The 21,044-nt window shown below is 47.3% G+C and overlaps 1 protein-coding gene across 6 annotated transcripts in view; it reads left to right on the top strand.

Moving 5' to 3' along the window:
* PKNOX2 (PBX/knotted 1 homeobox 2) overlaps positions 1–21,044 on the top strand; it is a 257,123-nt gene that overhangs the window by 156,104 nt on the left and 79,975 nt on the right. For 4 of the 6 annotated variants that reach the window (XM_074321096.1, XM_074321097.1, XM_019710525.2 and 1 more), the window contains exon 3: positions 3,417–3,523. The exons of the other annotated variants lie outside the window; for them this stretch is intronic. The gene's annotated coding sequence lies outside the window, so the exon portion shown is untranslated. The remainder of the gene's footprint in view (positions 1–3,416; positions 3,524–21,044) is intronic. 6 annotated transcript variants of the gene reach the window in all.

The raw sequence follows: 21,044 nt of genomic DNA, 5'->3' as shown, positions 1-21,044 counted from the left end.
CTGAGTAATTCCTAGTATGTCCATAAATGGAATGCCATATAGCCACTAAAATTATAGTATATATTTCCCTAATATGTAAAGGTATTTATGATATGTTGCTAAATATGAAAGGCTGGTTATAGAACAGTATGTAGAGTATGACACTGTTTTTAAGAAGAATTTCACTCCTCATATTAACTGTGGTTGTCTTTGAATTATAGGATTACAACTAACCTAAAATCTTTCCCTCTTATTTATTTATTTTGTACAATAGCATGTATTACTTTGTAAGGGTAATAAAAACTAAATTGTTATATTAAAATATTGACCTTTAGCGTTTAAGGTTAGAGAAGATATCATGTTTTCCCGAAAATAAGACCTAGCTGGACAATCAGCCCTAATGCGTCTTTTGGAGCAAAAATTAATATAAGACCCAATCTTATTTTACTAAAAGACCCAGTATAATATAATATAATATAATATAATATAATATAATATAATACGAGGTCTTATATAATTTTTGCTCCAAAAGATGCATTAGAGCTGATTGTCCGGCTAGGTCTTATTTTTGGGGAAACACGGTACATAGGAAAGTACTTTGCAAACTGAAAAAATTATATAGACATCAGACAGGATCTCTGCCCATGGGGAACTTACAGTTTAGAAAGAGATGAAAGATATTTAAGGGGCAACCAGATGGCTCAGTTGGTTAGAGTGCAAGCTCTGAACAACAGGGTTGTCGGTTCGATTCCCACATGGGCCAGTGAGCTGCACCCTCCACAACTAGATTGAAGACAATGAACTGCCACTGAGTTTCCGGAGGGGTGGCTGGATGGCTCAGTTGGTTAGAGCGTGAGCTCTCAGCAACAAGGTTGCTGGTTCAATTCCCACATGGGATGGTAGGCTGCACCCCCTGCAACTAAAGATTGAGAATGGCAACTGGACTTGGAGCTGAGCTGTGCCCTCCACAACTAGATTGAAGGACAACTACTGGGAGCTGATGGGCCCTGGAGAAACACACTGTTCCCCAATATTCCCCAATAAAAATTTATTTAAAAAGGAAGAAAGAAAGAAAGAAAGAAAGAAAGAAAGAAAGAAAGAAAGAAAGAAAGAAAGAAAGAAAGAAAGAAAGAAAGAAAGAAAGAAAGAAATTTACGACAACTATCACATGACACAGAATGTGTGAGAGCTGTTCAGAGAATGAGAGCAGCATGTTACCTGGAAACATAGAGGAAGTAATACTACTTCTGGCTTTAGAGGAGAAATCTAGAATGTTTGAGTTGAACATTGCAGAATGGTTACGGTCTTGTCAGGTAGGAATATGGAACTGTGGCAGCAGGAGAGGCTGGAAATTGTGGGACCGGTCCAGACATTGGAAACTGGTGTGTTTGGAGGGAGGGCAGCGAGGCTGTGGGTGACGGGTGGGAGATGAGTCTAGAAGGACAGGTGGGGGCTGACTGCAGGCACCTTGGAGGCTGCACTTGGTAAAACACAATCAGTGAACATTTATTGGTTGGTGCCTTCTATGAGTAAGGAGTCATTGAAAATTCTGGAGCAGGCGGTGACACAGCTGTAAGCCCATCCAGGGCAGTGTGTTGGCAGGGCCTGGCATGGATGGATGCAGAATGAAGCCGTCTGCCTGGGAAGCTCCATCTGGAGGCAGCGGGAGATGCTAACTGTGGGGAAGCGGGGCCTGCTGGCATGGCCAGGGATGAGGGCTCTCTCTAGGTTGTGTCACTGGGAATGGAAAGAAGGAAAGCCCCTCTTCCGCCCTGACTGGGAAGGGATGGGAAGTGGAGGAGAAATGAGGAGTGAAAATGAGGTGGGGCTGGCTCGCTTGGGGTGTCTCCCAGGTTTGCTGCCTGGGGGTGCCGGAGAACTGGGAGACATTGACAGAATTCACAGAGAAGGCCACAAGCGGGAGAAGCAGGCTGGGGCAGGCAGGCGTGAGGGGGTGCACCACAAGAGTTGGTGCTCACAATATCCTCTCAGTTGGCCTTGATCCCTTGAGCCCCTCCCCGTGGCTGCCCCAGAGCAGGCAATGCTAGGGGGGCCTGAGGCTCCTTCTGCTTTGAACGTCTGGTACCCTCAGTTCCCCTTGGGAAGAGTCTGGGGTGTGGGGAGAGGGGTTTCATTTCAACCCACAGAGTTCTTGTTATGGAAATTCATTTACCACCCTGCCCCTCTGGAGCTTCTCTCAGCTCATCCCATCCTTCTAGCAAAACCCTGTTTCTCTCTCCTGCAGCCGGGAATTCATCCCTCCCTCAGGATCCCAGATGCTGTGTCTCTGCCACCCTCACCTCCCTGCCGTGCATGCAGACACGCGTGTGCGCATACACACACACACACACACACACACACACACACACACAGAGGAAAGAAGGTGGGAAAATCTTGTTCAGGCAAATGTCTAAATTTCCATTTCCCCACTGCAGCTTTCAGCCTGGGCCACTGTTTAGCTCCTCCTGTTGTCATGTCACGAGTTAATTACATTCTTTACTGAGGTGCAAATGTGTTTTTACAGGGAGACTAAGGTGGTGTTAACTAGGAAGGAGCTGTGAATGTTAAAGATGCATTTACCTCTGGTGAAGGGCTGGGGCCATTGGCTGGAGACGCTCTGTGGCTCTGTGATGCGGCCCTGAAAATGCAGCCCAGGCATCAAGCAGCCACCCCTCCACCGGTGACCCTGCCATCCTGGGCCCAAGCACAGCCTTGTGGGACTCAAACTGGCAACTCGATCCACAAGTTGAAATTGATGTGTGTTTGGAAAGTGCCAGGCCAGACCTTATAATAGCGCTGACCACCAACCTCCATTTTCCAGCACCTTGGTCCATTTCAAGTCTTGAGAAAGAAAATTAATTCAGTTTCACCTAAAAGTAAATAGATAAGTTGTGTGGCCAAAGCTACCTTGAGGCCAGAGGCTGTCCTTCACTGTTACTTTCTGCTCTGCCTGCGTTGCCCTCCTGACTCATCCTCCCTGCTGCCTGCAGGCACCCTCCACTCCACCCCAGCAGTGTCTCTCCGGACCCCCAGATTCCAGACCTCTGAAACCCATCTGCACACATGAAAAGGCTGCACCTTCTACCCCTTCCTCTATGTTCCCCACAGTTTAAAACGAGGGCCCAGAAATCACTCAGAGATCTGCCCAGCCCTGAGGGGAGAGGGGTCCACACGTATGCTTAGTGTTAGGAAACCAGAGAGGTGACGCCACGGCACTTCCCACTGTGACAAGGGCCTGGGCTCTAAAACGGCTGGGTGGGCCCTAGCAGCCACAATGAGGAGAGAGACTTGGATGGTGACAATGGTAACAAGGTCTGTAGACCAAATGGAATGTATCCTGCTCGGCCAGCCTGGGGAGGAGATGGCGTCAACTTGTTCACCGATGTCTCTGTGCCTGCGGCCTTCCCTTCTGAGAGCTGCACTGCCTTTTCTCACAGGTGCGTTGGCTCTAGCTGACAGGAAGAATTTCTGGCCCAGCTGGAAGTGAGACGAGGGGAGTGAGTCTCCTGAGGGCCATCCACGAGGCCGCCAGGATCACTGAACAGTAAGAAATGCTTCTCTGTCCTTTAACACATATTTAAACCCTCCAGGCCGATTATCTTTTCTTCTGAAAGGCTCGAGAACCAGCCCACAACGTTAGCTGACACTTGGCATGTACAGCCCTGGAAAGCGCACTGTGTAGTTTTTTTCGTCTTTCCTCCCTGAGGACAGGACGACGGCTCTGCCTTATGTCCTTATGCCTCTCCTTTCTTCTACACACTCTGTGAACAATAAACTGTTGTGGACACAGATGGATGGGCTGCTGCTCACATCCATGATGAGGATAACATTTGTGCAACCTCCGGAGCGAGCATTAGCGCCTAAGAATCCCCTAGGGGTGTTTGTTAAGAAAGCAGAGCCTGGACCTCACACCAGAGATTCTGATTCTTTGAGTCCAGGTAAAGACCCAGGAGTCTGCACCCCATGTTTTTGATGAACATGGAGGAAACCAGGTGTTTCTGACGAACTCTGAGAAATCGTTCTTTAGAATGTGGAAAGCGTTTTGAATAGAGAATCTCATTTAATCCTCTTATCAGATAACGTTTTTAAAATCCCCTTAAGTAACTTCGTGATCTCCGAGACGTAGGTATCAACCTAGGGAGGGATTTAGAAATCCAGTTATTCGAAACCACTCGTTTTTCTTTCCAGTATGCCATGGTAAGTGCTGGATCTGTTAGGGTGAGATTGGGCCCAAACTTCAAAGGACCCTGCCTAGGGTTTTGTAAGTGTCCCTGATGTCTTAGGGCCACTGTGACCTTATAGGTCATCAGCCTTCCTTTCAGATGCAGTAATCTGGCCAGATTCCTCACAAGAGCTGGTTCCCTGGAGAGAGGGAGAGGGAGACAGTTGATCAGAAAGGTAAATGGTCATGGGCCTGGCTCCCAAGCAGGCAGTTAGTGAAGCCCCATGGCTTTATTCAACAGGACCACCTGGAGGTGCCCTTTGAGAGTGGCAGAACTGGCCCATGATGACTGTCCTCTCCCTACGTCCCCTGGCTGTTTGGGGAGCTCTGTGTTCTCAGTGTATTAGGGGTGGGGAGCATGCTGTGGCTCCTAGAGCTGAGGGCCGGAGACAAGGGCATATGCAGAGGGGCCGAGGCTTCAGTAAGTGTTGGTCAGGTGATGCCCATTTAGGAAACAGGTTGACAAACTTTTCAACAACCTTTGGAGACTGTGCACAATGATGTTGAAGGGAGTTCACTGCAGACAATGGCTGTGGCAGTGGCTTGAAGACGATGGGGCGATGCTGGCATCTGAACAGGTCAGACGGTGCCTGAGGGCATGGAGGTGCCCTCTGCCCCTCCCTATGTTGTAGAATATGGGGAAGGATGGAATGAGTCGCCAGAGTGCTAACTACTGCTGTGAGTTCTGTCTGTAAAATGAAAGGTTTCCATGGATGAGATAGAAGCCACCTCCAATATCACCCCTGACCTTCCCTCTCCTTCCCCCCACAACACACACACACACACACACACACACAGACCACTGAACTGTCTTGCCAAGTGAGTGCCAGCCTGGTCTGTTCTGGGGACTAAATACAGTTGACACTCTTGCTTGGATGGGTGCAATTGCAGGGACAATTTTTGCAGCTAATGCTGGAAGTGTGGCAATCAGAGAAGCTGCCAGCTGTCTCACTTAAATTCTTAGCTCTGTCACTCTTTTTTTAAAAATCGTTTTGCTTACATAATCCACCCACTTTTTATTTTCTAATTCTCTCCTTGCAAAGCTGGCACCAGAGGGGAAGGGCTGGGGTGGAGGGGGTAGCAATTACACATCAGTTTGGGGAGCATTTACATTTTGCAATTGCAATTTAAAAATAAGCCGTGTTAATGATCTCCACGTGTCAACGACAAACCCTAACTGACATACAGACTCTCCTGGGCCTGCCTGCCTTCCCTGAAGTCAGAGGCTCCGTAGAGGCAGAGGTACCTAGGGACACATGGGGGAACTCAGGGGCAGCATCTGAGGGGTGGCAAGAGCAATTGTGTGTCCTTGCGGTTGGTGGAGGACAGGTATAGAGCCGAGCACCTAGCAACCAGAATTAAGGACTGCAGCTTCGCTCCTCCTCCCTGTATTGATGCTCAGTCCTAGCCCATCTCCTTTCAAGCCTGGGGCAGCAGGGCTTAGTGTCCTCAGGAAGCAATGGCAGTGCTCAGAGCTGTGAGAAAGGGAGCCTCTACTGCTGGTACCCTCCAAGGGGGGATTTTCAGAGTCCCATTTGGGCCAATGTAAATTGAAGTTCTGAAGAGCCAGCCAAAGTATCTGAATGTTCACGGACTGGGTAGAGGGGCTGATTCCATGTGCAGGGTTTAGGAAGGGAATGGGATTAGCTGTATCCCAGTTTGGAAGACACTTCTCCTTTTATCAATCAGCAAATACATACAGAGGGTGCCAAAAAAAAGTATACACATTTTAAGTATGGAAAAACGGTATTAAAATTACACTGATGGTAACCACTTTGAGCATCTCTTGTAATTGCAGAAGTCAAATGTGACTTGTATTCATCTTTTATTATCAGTATATATTGAGTATTACAATTTTAGTATTTTTTTCCTTTCTTAAAGTGTGTATACATTTTTTTGGCACCATCAAGATGTGTGTGTGTATATATATATATATATATATATATATATATATATATATATATGTAAATATGTGTGTGTATATATATATATACATATATACATATATATGTGTATGTATGTATATGTCTCTCTATCTATCTATATACATATATATGTATATATGCATATATATATGCATATATACATATATAGATAGAGAGAGAGAGACAGAGAGACAGAGAGAGAGAGATCACTTCTTTATCCATTCTTCTATTGATGGACACTGAAGTTGCTTCCATATCTTGGCTATTGTAAACAATGCTGCAATGAACATATGGATACATATGTCTTTCCAAATTAGTGTTTTGGGTTTCTTCATATAAATATCCAGAAGTAGATTTACTGGATCCTTCTTTGTCTCTTGTTATAGCCTTTGTTTTAACGTCTATTTTGTTTGGTATAAGTATTGCTACTCTAGTTTTGGGGGCTTTTTTATGTCCATTTTCATGAAATACCTTTTTCCATCCCTTTACTTGCAGTCTATGTGCGTCTTTTGATCTGAAGTGAGTCTCTTGTAGGTGTTGTATATAAAGGTCTTGTTTTCTTATCCATTCAGCCATGCTATGTCTTTTGATTGGAGCATTTAATCCATTTACATTTAAAGTAATTGTTGATAGATATGTAGTTATTGCCATTTTATTATTCATATTTTTTATCTTTTTCTTTTCTTCTTAAAGAATCCCTTTACTACTTCTTGTAATTCTGGTTTGGTGGTGATGAACTCCTTCAGCTTTTTCATGTCTGGGAAGCTCTTTATATGTCCTTCAATTCTAAAACATAGCTCTGCTGGGTAGAGTAATCTTGGTTAGGTTCTTGCTTTTTATCCCTTTGAATATTTTATGCCCATCCTTTCTGGCCTGCAAAGTTGCTGTTGAGAAATCAGCTGACAGTCTTATGGGAGCTCCCTTGTAGGTAACTAACTGCTTTTCTCTTGCTGCTTTTAAGATTCTCACTTTGTTTTTAACCTTTGGCATTTTAATTACGATGTGTCTTGGTGTGGGCCTCTTTGGTTTCATCTTGTTTGAGACTCTGCACTTCCTGGTCGTGTATATCTATTTCCTTCACCAGGTTAGGGAAGTTTTCTGTCATTATTTCTTCAAATAGGTTTTCAATTCCTTGCTTTCTCTCTTCTCCTTATGGTTCCCCTATGATGCACATGTTGGTATACTTGATGTTGTTCCAGAGACCCCTTAAACTATCCTCATTTCTTTTTCTTTTTTTTGGACTCTTTTTTCTTTTTGCTGTTTTGATTGGGTATTTTCTGCTACCTTATCTTCCAAATTGTTGATTTGGTCCTCTGCTTCATCTAATCTACTATTGATTTCCTCTAATGTAGTCTTCATTTCAGTTATTGTATTCTTCGTTTCTGACTGGTTCTTTTTTATGTTTTCTATCTCCATTTTTGTTTCCTATCTCTTTGTTGAAGATCTCACTGAGATCATTGAGCATCCTAATAACCAATATTTGGAATTCTGCATCTGGTAGATTACTTATCTCCATGTTGTTTAGTTCTTTTTCTGGCACTTTGTTCTGTTCTTTCATTTGGGACATGTTTCTTTGTCTCCCCATTTTAGCTGCCTCCTTATGTTTGTGTTTATGTATTAGGTAGACCTGCTATATTTCCCTGTCTTGGTAGAATAACCTTATGTAGTAGGTGTCCTGTGGGGCCCAGTAGTGCAGTCTCCCTGGTCACCTGAGCTAGGGGCTCCAGGTGTGTCCTTTGTGTGGGTTGTGTGTCCCCTCTTGTTGTAGTTGAGCCTTGATTTCTGTTGGCACATCAATTCGAGGGATAGACTCTCAGGCTGATTGGTTATGAGGATTGGCTATGACTACATTCATTGGAAGAGCTGTTCTTCAGGCAGCTGACCCTACAGAGCAGGGTTTTGATCTGTCCAGTCTGCCCTTTGGGTCTGCCATTTGTGGAGGTGGTTGAGTGGTGCTCTGGTGTGATCTGAAGCTGGTGACTGGGTGTGTGGGTTCTGGGGATTCTTGGGTGGGGCTCTGGTGTAGGCCAAGTTCAGCTGCTGCATGTGCCTTGCTTGGGGCCACTTAGTATGATCTACAAAGTAATTTGCAGATGGTTGCCACTTGTGCTGGCTTGGAGGTGCCTGGGAAAGGCTAAGCTGTGAACCAAGGCCAGCTGCCACCAGTGCCAAGTTTGAGGCTGCTTAGCAAGTGGTACGGGGCATGCTGAGGCCAGCTACTGCTAGTTTGAGGTCTGTGAACTTTTGAAAGGTTTTAGGAAAGTCCACAGCATGAGCCAAGATAGGTTGTTTGTATGGAACAGACCCTGGAAGTGGCTTGGGTCAGGCAGGTGTCACCAGGGAGGGACGAACAATGTTTGCCAGGTTGATGGAGACTCAGACATGGTGTCTGCCTATGCATGCAGGCAAGGTGGTGGGAAGGCTCAGCAAAGGAACGGTAGCTTCTACCAGCACTTCTGTCTGGGAGAAAGCTGCCTCTCCAGCCCTCACCCTGCAGCCAGACAATTCAGTTCCTCCTGATGTTTCTCTGGTGCTTTTCAAGCTGCTGCTCCAGCACTGAAGATAAGAGTGAATGAGTCAGTAGGCAAGCCCATGTGATGGCCCTTTAAGAGGAACACCTGGGACTCCAGCAGTGCTCCGTCTCACTCAGCCACACTCTCCGCTGGTTTTTACAACCACAAGTTATGGAGACTTCTCTCCCTGGCACTGGAACCCTGGGCTGGCGACCCTGGTGTGGGGCTGGGACCCCTTGCTCCTCAGGGGGGACCTCCACAGCCAAGATATTTAATGGTCACACGCAGGTGAGGGACAAGCCCATTCCGCGTCACTGCCCCTCCTACCAGTCTTGTGGCTTCTTCTATATGTCCTTAGTTATCGGACTCCTGCTCAGCTAGATTTCAGGCAATGCTCTATGATGGTTGTTCTGTAGTTTAGTTGTATTTTTGATGTGGTCATGGGAGGAGGTCAGCACAGCATTTACCTACTCTTCTATCTTGACCAGAAGTCTAGATAGATTTTAGATCTACTTATTATTTTGAATGACTGAATAGTATTCTCTTATATAAATGTTTCATTATTTATTTTAGTTATTTTTAAAATTAGAAGTATGTATGTGAGGAAAAAGCAAACAATATACAAGATATAAAATAAAATAAAAAGTTTCCCTACTTTCCCCACTTCTACCCACAAGGTTTATGATCCAAAGTCAACCACAATGAACAACAGTCTCTGATTTTAGTTATTTGGTGGCCAATATTTATTATGGTAGATAATATAGTTAAGTCCCTCTTTCTTAATTTATGTATAATGTTTATCTATTCGCTCTCTGCTATGAAAGCTGGGGAAATTAGAACACATTATCCCCCTTCCAATTTGTATTAGTTTGATAATTTTTATCAAATTATATTTGTTATTATCTATTTTTAATATAGAATATTATATGTAATATAGTGTATATATGTCACATGGTATATATAATATAGTACATAGTATTATATATAATTATACTATATATTTTAGTATGATGGTATATTTAGTATCTTTATGTTTTTAGAAGACTAATATTTTATTATATAACTAGTCAGCTCTGCATTTTGACTGTAGGGTGATTACTAGGTGGAAGTATTATTTGACCACAGAACCAACTAGTGAGACTTGACCATGGAAAAAGAAATGGAATCCTCTGTAGAACCTTCCAAGCCCCCTTGCCCTCTACCCCCTCCCACTGTCTTCTCTCCTGTTAGGTCACACTGGTCCCTGTGTACATGTTGTATAGATGTTGTCCTCTTCTTCGCACTGCTTTGTTTTGCTGGAATGCCACGTCTAGTTATTTTTCTCTACTGATGGGTGGGAAATAAACTCTGGATTCTCACATGTCTTTAACACAGACTTTATTTTGTCTTAACAGTTGACTTGAGCTCAGAATCCCACACTCAAAACCTGTTTCTCCCAGATCTTGAATACGTTTCTCCACTGTCATCTTATTTCCAGTCTTGCAATGAGAATTTATGGAAACTTTTCGTTTTCTTTTTAAAGGTCTAAAATTTCACCATTACGTATTGAGGCTTGAGATTTGTTCGCGCCCCTCTTTTTTCATTACTCTCAATCAGCCCCTGGCATACCTTTAAATCTGAAGTCACCTGTCTTGCTTCAGCTCATGGAAACTTTCATCTCATTATTTATTTATTTATTTATTTATTTATTTATTATTTTTTAATTCAATTGCCTCTGTTTTCTCCTTCTGGAACTTCCATTACTCAGCACAGAGCCTGACACAGAGTAGGTGCTCAGTAAATGATTATTGAATTTGTTACATTGGATCTGGATTAGAGTTGGGTCCCTATTTCCAACTTGCTGGCATTCTGCTCTGGAGCCTTGAGTTGCCACTGCTCCTGGGAGTGGAGAAGAAGGGAAAGGGTGAAGTGAGGGGAAAGCTGCCATCAAGCTCTACAGCAGCTGTAGACCAGCCTCCCACTACGGACAGTTCCCTTAGCCCTTCATCACTCCAGCATCCCCTGAATGTCCCCCTTGGGGACCTTCCTCCTTGGCCTCCCAACCGTCCTTCAGTGACCCTCCTTTCCTCTTCACCCCCCTCTGCCCATCGACTCTACTCCCCACACTTGCCCGGCTCACATGCACACACAGCTCCTGTTGGTGAAATGACCCCTGACCACAGCAAGTGTCTCATTCAGTGAGATCCTTTTTCCACTTCTATGAATTCCAGGACAAAGAGCAGATGCTCTGACCTCTCTCCAGGCCCTAAAAAATGAAGATCAGAGAAGCATGCCCATAGCAAGGACCTGCCCCAGCCTTAGGCCATCTTGTGCTCTTGGGGTGGCATCTTGGAATCGAATTCCTGTTTACTCCTTCCCACCCTGAGACTGACTCTAGAAGCAGACACCGCACACACAGCTCCTCTGCCTGCCCAGACTAACTTGCTCTGGACAGAACCTCTACATGCTTCACTCCTTTTCCCTGAAGGCCAGACACTGGAAGATCAGATTAACGAGTGCTCAGATCCCAGAAGATCATTCTCTGTTCTAAGTTAGAGCATCCTAATTGGTCCCTGAGGGCCAGAGTACAATGGGCAAAATTGTCTTTTCCTCTTCTTCCACCCCTGGTCCTTGCACTGCCATGAGAAGTGGGGTCCATCCTACTGGGGAAAATAGGGGCACTATCTTGAACTTCCAGTCCACAAAGATTCTGTATTGAAGGCAGGACTCTTTCTTTCGGCTGAGACCACAATGATAGGAAATGAGCTCTCATTGCAAAAGCAGAATTAAGGTTTGATGCGAGTTATAATTTTCAGAAAAATTGCTAGTATTCAAAGATTCTGCTACTAATATGAAACACTTCTCCTTGGTGTCTGAGTGCAGCAGAAAGGGCCAGCACATGACTAAAGGTTTCCCTGTTAGAAGCCAGAGAACTACAGACCCCTTTCCAAGGCTGGAGGTGGAAGGGGATGGGGCTTGGAAGGGGACAGCCAGGAGCCCGTGGGAGTGGAACACAGCACTTATCCCCTGCACTTCTGTTTAGTGGCTGCCTGCTTCAGAGGCTGTGGGTAATAACCCCACCGCTGGCCTGCGAAGATGTCTTCACTGGTCACCCCTTCAGACTGCTGCCTGGAATCGCTCTGGGCTGAGAGAGGAAGGAGAAGACTCTAAAAGGAAGGGCAGCAAGAAGGTGTTTCTGCAGAGGCACGAGGTTAGAACTCAGGGAGATATGACAAAAGACGGGATGCCCCAGAATGGGTGCCCTGACTTAAAAAAAAAACCAATACTGTTCAACTACACAGGCTTTCCAAAGATAGAGCCAGGTGCCTCTTAGCCTGTGAGTCATGGGCGAATTTCTCTCCAGAACAGGGACTTCTTGCAGCTGTGGGTGGTCTCTGAAAACCCATGGGTGGGGTGGGGAAAGAGTGCCAAGTGGAGGCAGTCACGGAGAGCAGGCTGACTGCACGCTCCCTTCCACCCCACCCCACCCACCTGGGCCGAAGCAGGGCCCCTGAGTCCTGGCTAACAGGAAGGAGACACTGACGGCCTCCCAGTCACTGTGAGTCAGACCCCTGGCCCCAAAGCTGCAGAGTGTGGGGTGCAGGGCACAGGCATCCCCACTCTCGTGAAGCATGAGTTCCCAGAGTTGTACTCCCAGACCGCTAAAACACACAATCAGATTCCCAGTCATATATCGCTTTTTGAGATGCAGCCTTCAGCCATGTATTTCTGTCATTTCGTATTCGTTCTTTAATTTTGTTCTTTCCTTTCATCATTGAACCCACAGTCTGGTGAGTCTACGATTGAGACTCAAGATTTGCCTCTTTCAGTTCAGTGTTCTCACCTTGGTTTCAGTCATATTACATGAATGAGACCCACCTTTTTAAGGCTGGTATCAACACTTTATATATATATATATATATATATATATATATATATATATATATATATATATATATATATATATTTAATTTTTATTGGGGAAGGGGAATAGGACTTTATTCCAAGTCAAGTTGTTGTTCTTTCAGTCTTAGTTGTGGAGGGCGCAGTCCAGTTGTCATTGCGGGTTGAGAGCCCGCGCTCCAACCAACTGAGCCAGGAGCTCAGCGGCAGCTCAGCTCAAGGTGCCGTGTTCAATCTTAGTTGCAGGGGGCGGAGCCCACCATCCCTTGCAGGAGTTGAGGAATTGAACTGGCAACCTTGTGGTTGAGAGCCCACTGGCCCATGTGGGAATCGAACCAGCAGCCTTCGGAGTTAGGAGCATGGAGCTCTAACCACCTGAGCCACCTGGCCGGCCACTGGTATCAACACTTTTAGTTTTCCATCTTCCATTCATTTTTATAAAACAAGAGCAAAGTGCAATAAAGTATTTAAATACATTTGTACACAAATAAATGTGTACATACACTGCCATCCAAGAATGACAGGATGACAGAAATGAATTCTTGCTGTTTAAGCAGGCCCACCCCCCAAAGGCATAAAGTGTGTGTTCGTTAACTGATGTACAAAAGCCCAAATCTGGCTATGGATGACATTTAGGCAGTATCGATATAATTCTTGGAAATTCGGGGTGTGAAAGTCATAGGAAAGCTTATATTGGGTAGCCCAACTCAAAGTCAGTGGCTTGTTTTCAGTCAGGCTTGTCTTTTCTGTACTTCTCCAATTTCTAGAGGTCTCATTCCTCCACTGTTAGTTCCTGCCTCCACCCTGAGACTTCTAGGTTGAATTCAGACTCTGCAAGGGATGGCCGGTTAGCTCAATTGGTTAGAGTGTGGTGCTGATAACAGCAAGGTTGTTGATCTCTGCATGGGCCACTGTGAGCTGCGCCCTCCTTAAATAAAAAATAAAAAATTCAGACTGCAATCAGACCATGTGTCAATTGGGAAGCTCTCTCAACCTCTCTAGGCTTGACTTTTCACATCCATGAGTAGGGACAACCATCATGCCGGCACTATATATTTGCTGAGAAAAATAAACAAAGTTATCTGTATAGAAAGCTTAGCATAATGCCTGGTGCATGGTGAGGGCTCCATACATGGCAATTGTTACTAATTCCATATATCATCTCACCCCATCAACATTTGCTCCAGGGAAACAAACTCATTCTCATTGAGGTGTAAATGACTACCCAGACTTAAAGAGTTATCCTTCTCAGATTTGATTGATTGTTTTACATTTTAACAGTAAACTAAAGAAATTAAATGGGTAACTGTGTATACTGGGGGTGCCAAAAAAATGTATACAAGTGGACCCTTTGGTCAACGTTGCTTACGAAGTAGTTCACCGTAATCAGAAATGTCTGGACGCTGATGGTAACCACTTTGAGCACCTCTTGTAATTGCAGAAGTCAAACGTGACTTGTAGCCATCTCTAGTTATTGGTATATATTGAGCATTACAATTTTCATAGTTTTTCCCTTTCTTAAAACGTGTATACATTTTTTTGGCACCCTCTGCATATTCAGGCACCATAAGGAGGCAGACCGCGTGAAATCATATCACACAGGCTTTTTTCCCCCTACGAAGAAAGACAAGGCAACGCCATGGTCTTATCTGCTGGGGAGTGTATAGGGTTCGATGGGCAATGTGGACATGGGGTGGGCAGCAATTTTCCGTAACATAGAAACGTACGTAGCGGTCATTCATGCTACCGTGTCCTACTCTGTCTGGTGTCAAGGCTCCCAGTAAGAGGATGGTCCTGGAGTGGAAAGTGAAGTCAGGCTTCCCAGAGGAGTGAGGTTTTGAGCAAAGTTTTGATGAAAGAAAGGACACAGGAATGTAATACAGGAAGCCTTGCTGGCAAAGGAGAGAGATAGCACAAGGCATGGCGGAAACACTTATAAGGTAATAAAGAGTATGTCTGCTCAATTGTGGCTTCACTGGCCATGCCCAGGAATGGACTCGCTGCCTGGCCTCACTTCCTCTCCCATGGCACCACTGTCCTTCCTTCCTTCCCCAGGGTTGCCTTTCCTGACAGATCAGAATCACAGAGCCAGTGTCCCTGCTCTCATTCAAAAGAGAAGTGAGGACCATAGGTGAGGGAGTCCAGCAAGGGGGTCCTTGCCCCGCTCCAGCTGACCTTGTCGCTGTAGATGCTACCTGGTCTCCCCTCCTGTTTTCTTACGAGCTCACGGGGAGCATCACAAAGGCCCAGGGACAAGGACATCCATTGACTGGGTAAGGAAGTATCAGGGATGAGTGGCTTTTCAGTGATAAACTGAGCCCAGAGAGCCACTTGCTTCTACAGCCTTGATTCTTGACCGTTTTTTGGGTTTTTTTTTGGAGGAATTTTTACAAATGGAAGCAGGTATCATCCAGCTAGAAGACATGGTACAGTCGTACAGAGAGAAAAGGGAACTGACTGTCCCTCTTACAACCCTCTGCTTCTGGGAGAATATGAGAGCATCTCAGGAGTCAGACTGAACAGGTGTCAGGGTCCCTTACCTCTGTGGACAACCCCCCAACCCCAGCCCAGTCCTGCTGCTCCAGGCCCTCCCTGCCCATCCCTTCCAAGGCACCTCGCTTCTCCTGCTTTCCTTGTGCATCCCATCCGAGGGAGTGCCATCCACCTGGCATGCCTGCCTCGGAAAAGAGAAAGATTTATGAAAGGGAGGAGGCGGCCTCCGTGCAGAGCAGAAGTGCTTCTCCACCTGGGTCCCAGCATCAGAGCTGCTGGTCTGTCTCTGCTGAGTTGTGAGCCTCAGGGGCCCGGCCGTGTTGTTTTCTCAGCTCGGTTCCTGAGCAGCGGCTGCTGTCAGCTCTCGACAAATAATAATAAACCTGGGAATCAGGTTTGTCGAGGGGGATTTCAGTCCCTGGGTTCATTTTTAGATTTGTTTCTGTGTGTGTGTGTGTGTGTGTGTGTGTGTGTGTGTGTGTGTGTGTGTGTGCAGACAAGAGAGCACCTGATGGTGTCTTGGGGGAGCAGGCCGGGGCTCCCTGGTGCCCTGACCATCCACCCTAACTGTCCCCACAGAAGCACTGGAGAGCCCTCCTCTGCCCTTGACCACTGGGGCTGCCTGGAGGTTTGAGAGAAAAGAAAAATAATTGAATAAAAGGTTTCAAGCTTTCTCCTTTCCCTGTTTCTCCCCACCTCTCTCACTCATGCTGTTTGGGTAAAGACGAAGGGGACGACGGGAGATGAAAAAGAGAGGGCAGGATCCCACTGTAGGTTTGAGAGTCGCATGAGTGCTGGGCGGGAACCTGGGCAACAGACAGAGAGAGGGGCTGACTGGAGCCTTCCTGTGGCCTCCACCCCCAGGGCAGCAGTGACAGCCTCCTGTCGTCCATCCCTGGGATGCAGCAACACGGGGAAGGGGTTCCTGGAAAGGGAAAGACGTTCTAAATTGAGCATCACTGGCAAAAGCAGGACCCAACTGTGGGTGAGAGTGAATTTAGGAGCAGACTAGGGGTGCCCCTCTGGGGCAAAGCAGCACCCACTTTTCAGCAGATTGGAGGTGACCATTGCTGCCATCCCCCTGCCTCCAAGCAGAAGGTGCACACCACTTCTCTGTGAGAAGAATGCAAGGTCTGTGCCTGTCCTTACAGCTAGCATGCCTTTCCCTCCCCTTTCTGGTTTTTTGTTGTTGTTGTTGTTGTTTTGGGTTTGGTTTTATTTTGTTTAAAGGAACGGAAGGGGGAAGAATTGCCAAGTTGTAAAGTGCTTAAAGAGGAGATGAGAATCTTCATCAAATGCTAAGAGCTGGAGGGGGAGAGTAATGGGAAAACTCTTGCCTGCTATTATGGGATTGATTCTCAGATCAAGAAGAAGCAAGCAGTTGGATGAAAGGAATTATTGTTAAGCTCCTCGGTAGGAAGATCTAATGGACAATTGCCGCTATCAGGGGGAATTAAATTGCTGTTTCAGTTTGTAAAATATATCAGTGGCTTTTTGAAGCCAGAAAAGGTGTGACAGCTAAGGCAGGGTGGAGAGCGGGGGACACTTCCTGGTCCTGGTGTGGAGAGGCAGACCCAGGCAGCAGAGGACTGAGGGCAGAGTACAGGCTGCTCTCCTAACTCAGACACTGGTCCACTTTTTGAAGCCAGATTGAAAAATAGCTAAACTGGGGGAGTAAAGAAGGGAAAGCTGTAGGCCTGGAACTCTGGGCCGTGATGTGCTGAGAACACCCATGAATCAGAGAGGTATGACGGGAATCAGTAGGGCAAGATGGGGGCTCCACTCAGGAAACCTGGTCGGGATGAGGGTGATGTGGGTGTGCCAGCAGCCCCACTTACACCCCGCGCTTAGTCAAAGGGATCTGTCTTGTGTGACTAAGGCTCCCCCCACTAACTGTGGGCACAGAGGGACCCAAGGGGGACTAATGTCCCCCTGCTCCCAGACTGGGTTTCTCCAGCAAGCTTTTGCTATCTCTAGGCTGGAGTCAGGGAGGGCATAAATGACCTGTTGACCCAGCCACGCAGGGGGCATATTGTTATTCCAGATAAAGAGCAAATGGCAAAATAGCCTTGGGGGTGGGGAAAGGAGAGGACACGGAGGCCCTTGGAAGAAAGACCACAGGCCATGTGGAGGAGGCCACATGCCTGGGATCGGAGCAGGAAGGTTTCTGGGTTCTGTGGTTTCACAGAGTCTCACACCCCTTCCAAAGACCATTCGCTCCACGAGGCGGTTAAGGGCTGAAAGAGGAGAGAGAATTGGAGAGAGATTGTCTCAGGGAGTCAGAAGCCAGCAGTCCTAGTCCGAGCTAGTTCTGCTCTCTGTTCCCTGGACAACAGCATCATGTAATAGGGCATGACCTGGTGCCACCTCCCAAGCACGCTTCCCAGAAAGGTAGCAAATGAAAATTAGTGCCAAGAGCTGTGGTGGCCAAAGGGACTGAGTTGCCCACCGTTTTGGTTGTCATCTCTGCTTCTGGCTGGAGTCAGACAGAATTATTTCCCACTGAGAGTTCCAAGCAGGAACCCGAGGGGCATCAGGAAAGTGGCCCTCCTGGCTAGGACATCCTGCAAGGACTTGGGCTCTGTGCCAGGTACGGTGTCCCCTGGGACCTGTATAATGATGGAGCAGTGGCTCATTTTCAACCTCTCAGCCAGCCAGCCTTCAGGACATGTAGTGAGCAAAGGGATCTGGCCCTGAGTACAAACCCCACTCACTTCCTCTCCCACCAGCCCTTCGTTTAGTAACAGAAACAATTACCCCCCTGGTGCCCACACCCCACTCTGAGTCCTGTATTATCAAACTAGAGGACTTCCACTTGCCCCCAGCACCCCAAGGTCAGAAAGATGGGGGGAAGCAGCATCTACTAGGCCACCCAAATTCTGTCACCTCAGGCCCCTGAGCTCCCAGAGCACCTGAGTAAAAAAGCACCGGTCCAGTGTTTGATGTGTTGTGAGGGGTTGGTCCATTGTTCTTCAAGGACCCTTCACTTTTCCATCATTTTGAAACATGTTAACTGGACCCCCTCACATTTTTAAGCTTTCTGGTCTACAGGCACAATCTCTTGCTCACCCCCATCCTCTCCCCAGACTGGTCTCACCCTGTCACCAGCCAGTGCTGACTGCATGCACCCAGGTGCAGGGACCACTGAGTTTCCTCTAGACACTCAGCTTTCATTTTGTGATTTCTAGCCCTTACTGAGTTTTGCGAAGAGACGTGTGTGTGTGTGTGTGTGTGTGTGTGCACGCCTGCACGCCTGTGTTTCTTTAGATAAATCCACAGAGTCACATGAAATCAGTGACAGGTTGACACTGTTATTTCAAGATTCATCGCTCTGAGTTGCCAGCATAGGAGACCTAGCCAACTCTTTCCAACCAACACTTTTTTTCCAGGCATAATTTATAGCAGTGGGGTGAATTTGTTTCCAAAAGATGAATATCACACTATCAGCAACAGCTGCCTCTCATTTTTATTTGTTTTTAAATCTGACTCAAAGTCCAATTCTCTATACACATCCGAAGCTGTAAATCCTAAGGCGACTGATTACATGATTTAGTAAACAGGTTATATTATATAATGCAATTAAAGCGGGCTCCGCGGCGCCACCTACAGGCCGCCCATGGGAAGGGAGCTGTGCCTGACGACAGCCTTCCGGACCAGGCACTCTCTCGGCTGGAGGAAAATAAACGGATTGCGCCAGGTTGAGGCTGCTGCTCCGGAGGGAGAAGTTGAAGCCAGCCCCTTACGAATGCAGCCTTTTGGTCCCTCCTGCTGAGTTCACTGTGTTATTTCAGCCTCCTGCAAATCTGTCTAGACGTCAGAACCCTGGCCTGGGCAGCTGCTTAGAGGGGGCGGCGTGGGGGTGGTGTGGGGCTTGCCGGGGGTGGGGGGTGGGGGGGCGGTGGTAACCACCTGGGGGCTCTACGCTGGGGGCTGAGGAAGGCTCTCCGCTCTCTGGCCTCAGGGGCCTGCTTCCCTCACTCTGAAGCTGCAATCCAACTGTTTCCATTCCATTCAACTAAGTTTGTGTTGAGTGCTAATGGTGAGCAAAGACTTTTCAGAATATTCTGGTGAAATCCCTCGTTTTGTAGTATGAGAGTTTCGGAAAGCAGCTTGTACAAGCCACAAAGCGGCAGAGCTGGGTGTGGAATCCAGACGTTTTTGACCCTAAGCACAGGCTCTGATTGAGGGAGTTTACAGATGAGGAAACTGAGGCCCAGACAGGGAATGGGAGTTCTACAGCTTCTACTTGTAGCAAGGGACGGAAAATAATGAAAATACTGCTAGTGTGTTGGAAGGCAGACGAGAAGGGCTCCTAGGGGGCCCTGGGCAGTGCCTTAGCTGCCCTGCTGGGGAGGGAGGGGAGGGAGAGGAGGAAGGAAGGAAGGGAGGAAGGGAGGGAGGGAGGGAGGAAGGAAGGAAGGAAGGAAGGAAGGAAGGGGAGGAAGGAAGGAAGGAAGGAAGGAAGGAAGGAAGGAAGGAAGGAAGGAAGGAAGGAAGGAAGGGGAGGAAGGAAGGAAGGAAGGAAGGAAGGAAGGAAGGAAGGAAGGAAGGAAGGAAGGAAAGGAAAAGGAAGGAAGGCTGTCCCAGGACCAGACTCCCTCCCTCATCCCTAAATTACAACACTCTTCAGATGAATTAGATTCTGGGGTCTTGAGGATTCCAGCATTTTTCCAAAGAGTTTTTTAAGAGTGGGTCACATCTAACCAGGAGAGGAGAAGAGAGGGGACTCACTTCCTGGGACTAAGAGAAACTGAAGCAGAAAAGTGGGGAGGGGTGGATGAAGAAAGCAGGACGATCAGAGTCCAAGAGGGTGAAAATATCCCGCAGGCTGTCCTTGTGCCCAGTCTCCGCTCTGGGGCAGTGGGTGGGACAGGGGAGACCCAAAGGAAAGCTGGTCCTTTCCTCACTTCTCCTGTGGCAGTCAGGATGCAGTGTAGTCTCAGCGAGGGTCAGAGGGCAAGAACAGATGCTGTGGGGCCAGCTGGCCAGAGAGTTCCCAATTAGATTTTGTTTCTCATCCTTAAGGCCCTGAGCCCCCAACCTCGGCACCCCAGCCCAATTACTGCGGGCAGCATTAACCCCTTGGTGCCCCAGGCTGTTAATGGAATGTTAATTGGTCTAATGAGTTTCGTGTCAACAAGTCTTAATGAGCTCCTTCCTAACGAGCTTGGTCTTTTTATTTCCAAACTTGTTTGTCAACACGCTGGAGTTTGGGCTCTATACTGAGGGCCTCACCTGCAGGGCTGGGGGAGCTAGAGTTGGGAAGACAGAGGGCATGGGTGCTTGTTCTAAGGCTGCCCATTCGGACTTCCTAAAGGTATATCCTTCCGTGCCCCTCACCCACTTCAGCCCTGCTGCCTCACTCGTTCAGGAGCTCTGGAAAATGGAATTTTTAGCTCATTTTGATGATAATATCAGTGACACAAATTATTTCTTCCTGGATATCATTGTGGGGTTGAGAGCTGCATTAGGATTTTTCCCCCCTTCTAGCTGTCATTTAATAAAGGTTTTCAGCATTAAAAGCAATCTTTCGACAGGAGCCTCTCCTCGCTGGGAAATTTCCCTGTGGTAAATTGTTCCTGGTGTGTCCTCCATTTGCAGTCTTGGCTGTGCTCCCTCCAGTGTCCTGGTGTCTGGTAACAGAGCGTTGGGGCCTCTGGACAGGGCGGAGCAGCCTCTCCCTGACAAATGCTCAGAAGCCCTGGTCTGGGTGTCTGCAGCTCAGGCCTGCCGCTCCCGTAGGTGCTCCCAAAGAAAGTGCAGAAAGGGTGGATTTCCCCAAAGGGCTGAGCGCCCAGAGATTGCTCAAAGAGGTCCCCACACCCCATTTGTGGGGTCTCAGACAAGAGAAGTCAGGTGCCCACATTCGTCTCCAGATGGTTCTATGCAACCCCTCAGCCCCCAAGCCTAGCTGGTGGGGTTTCCCAAAGGTGGGGCAGTACATGTGTGGGTGGGGGGGTGTGAAGAAAAGAAGGTGGGCACCCAGGCTCCCCCAGTGTCAGGTTACCAGAGGCTTCTGTGCCTGAGTGA

Source organism: Rhinolophus sinicus, linkage group LG16 (genome assembly GCF_036562045.2).
Source record: "Rhinolophus sinicus isolate RSC01 linkage group LG16, ASM3656204v1, whole genome shotgun sequence".
Classification (NCBI taxonomy): Eukaryota; Metazoa; Chordata; class Mammalia; order Chiroptera; family Rhinolophidae; genus Rhinolophus; species Rhinolophus sinicus.
The sequence above is the reverse complement of the archived record's forward strand: the minus strand, read 5'-3'. Positions and strand labels throughout refer to the sequence as shown.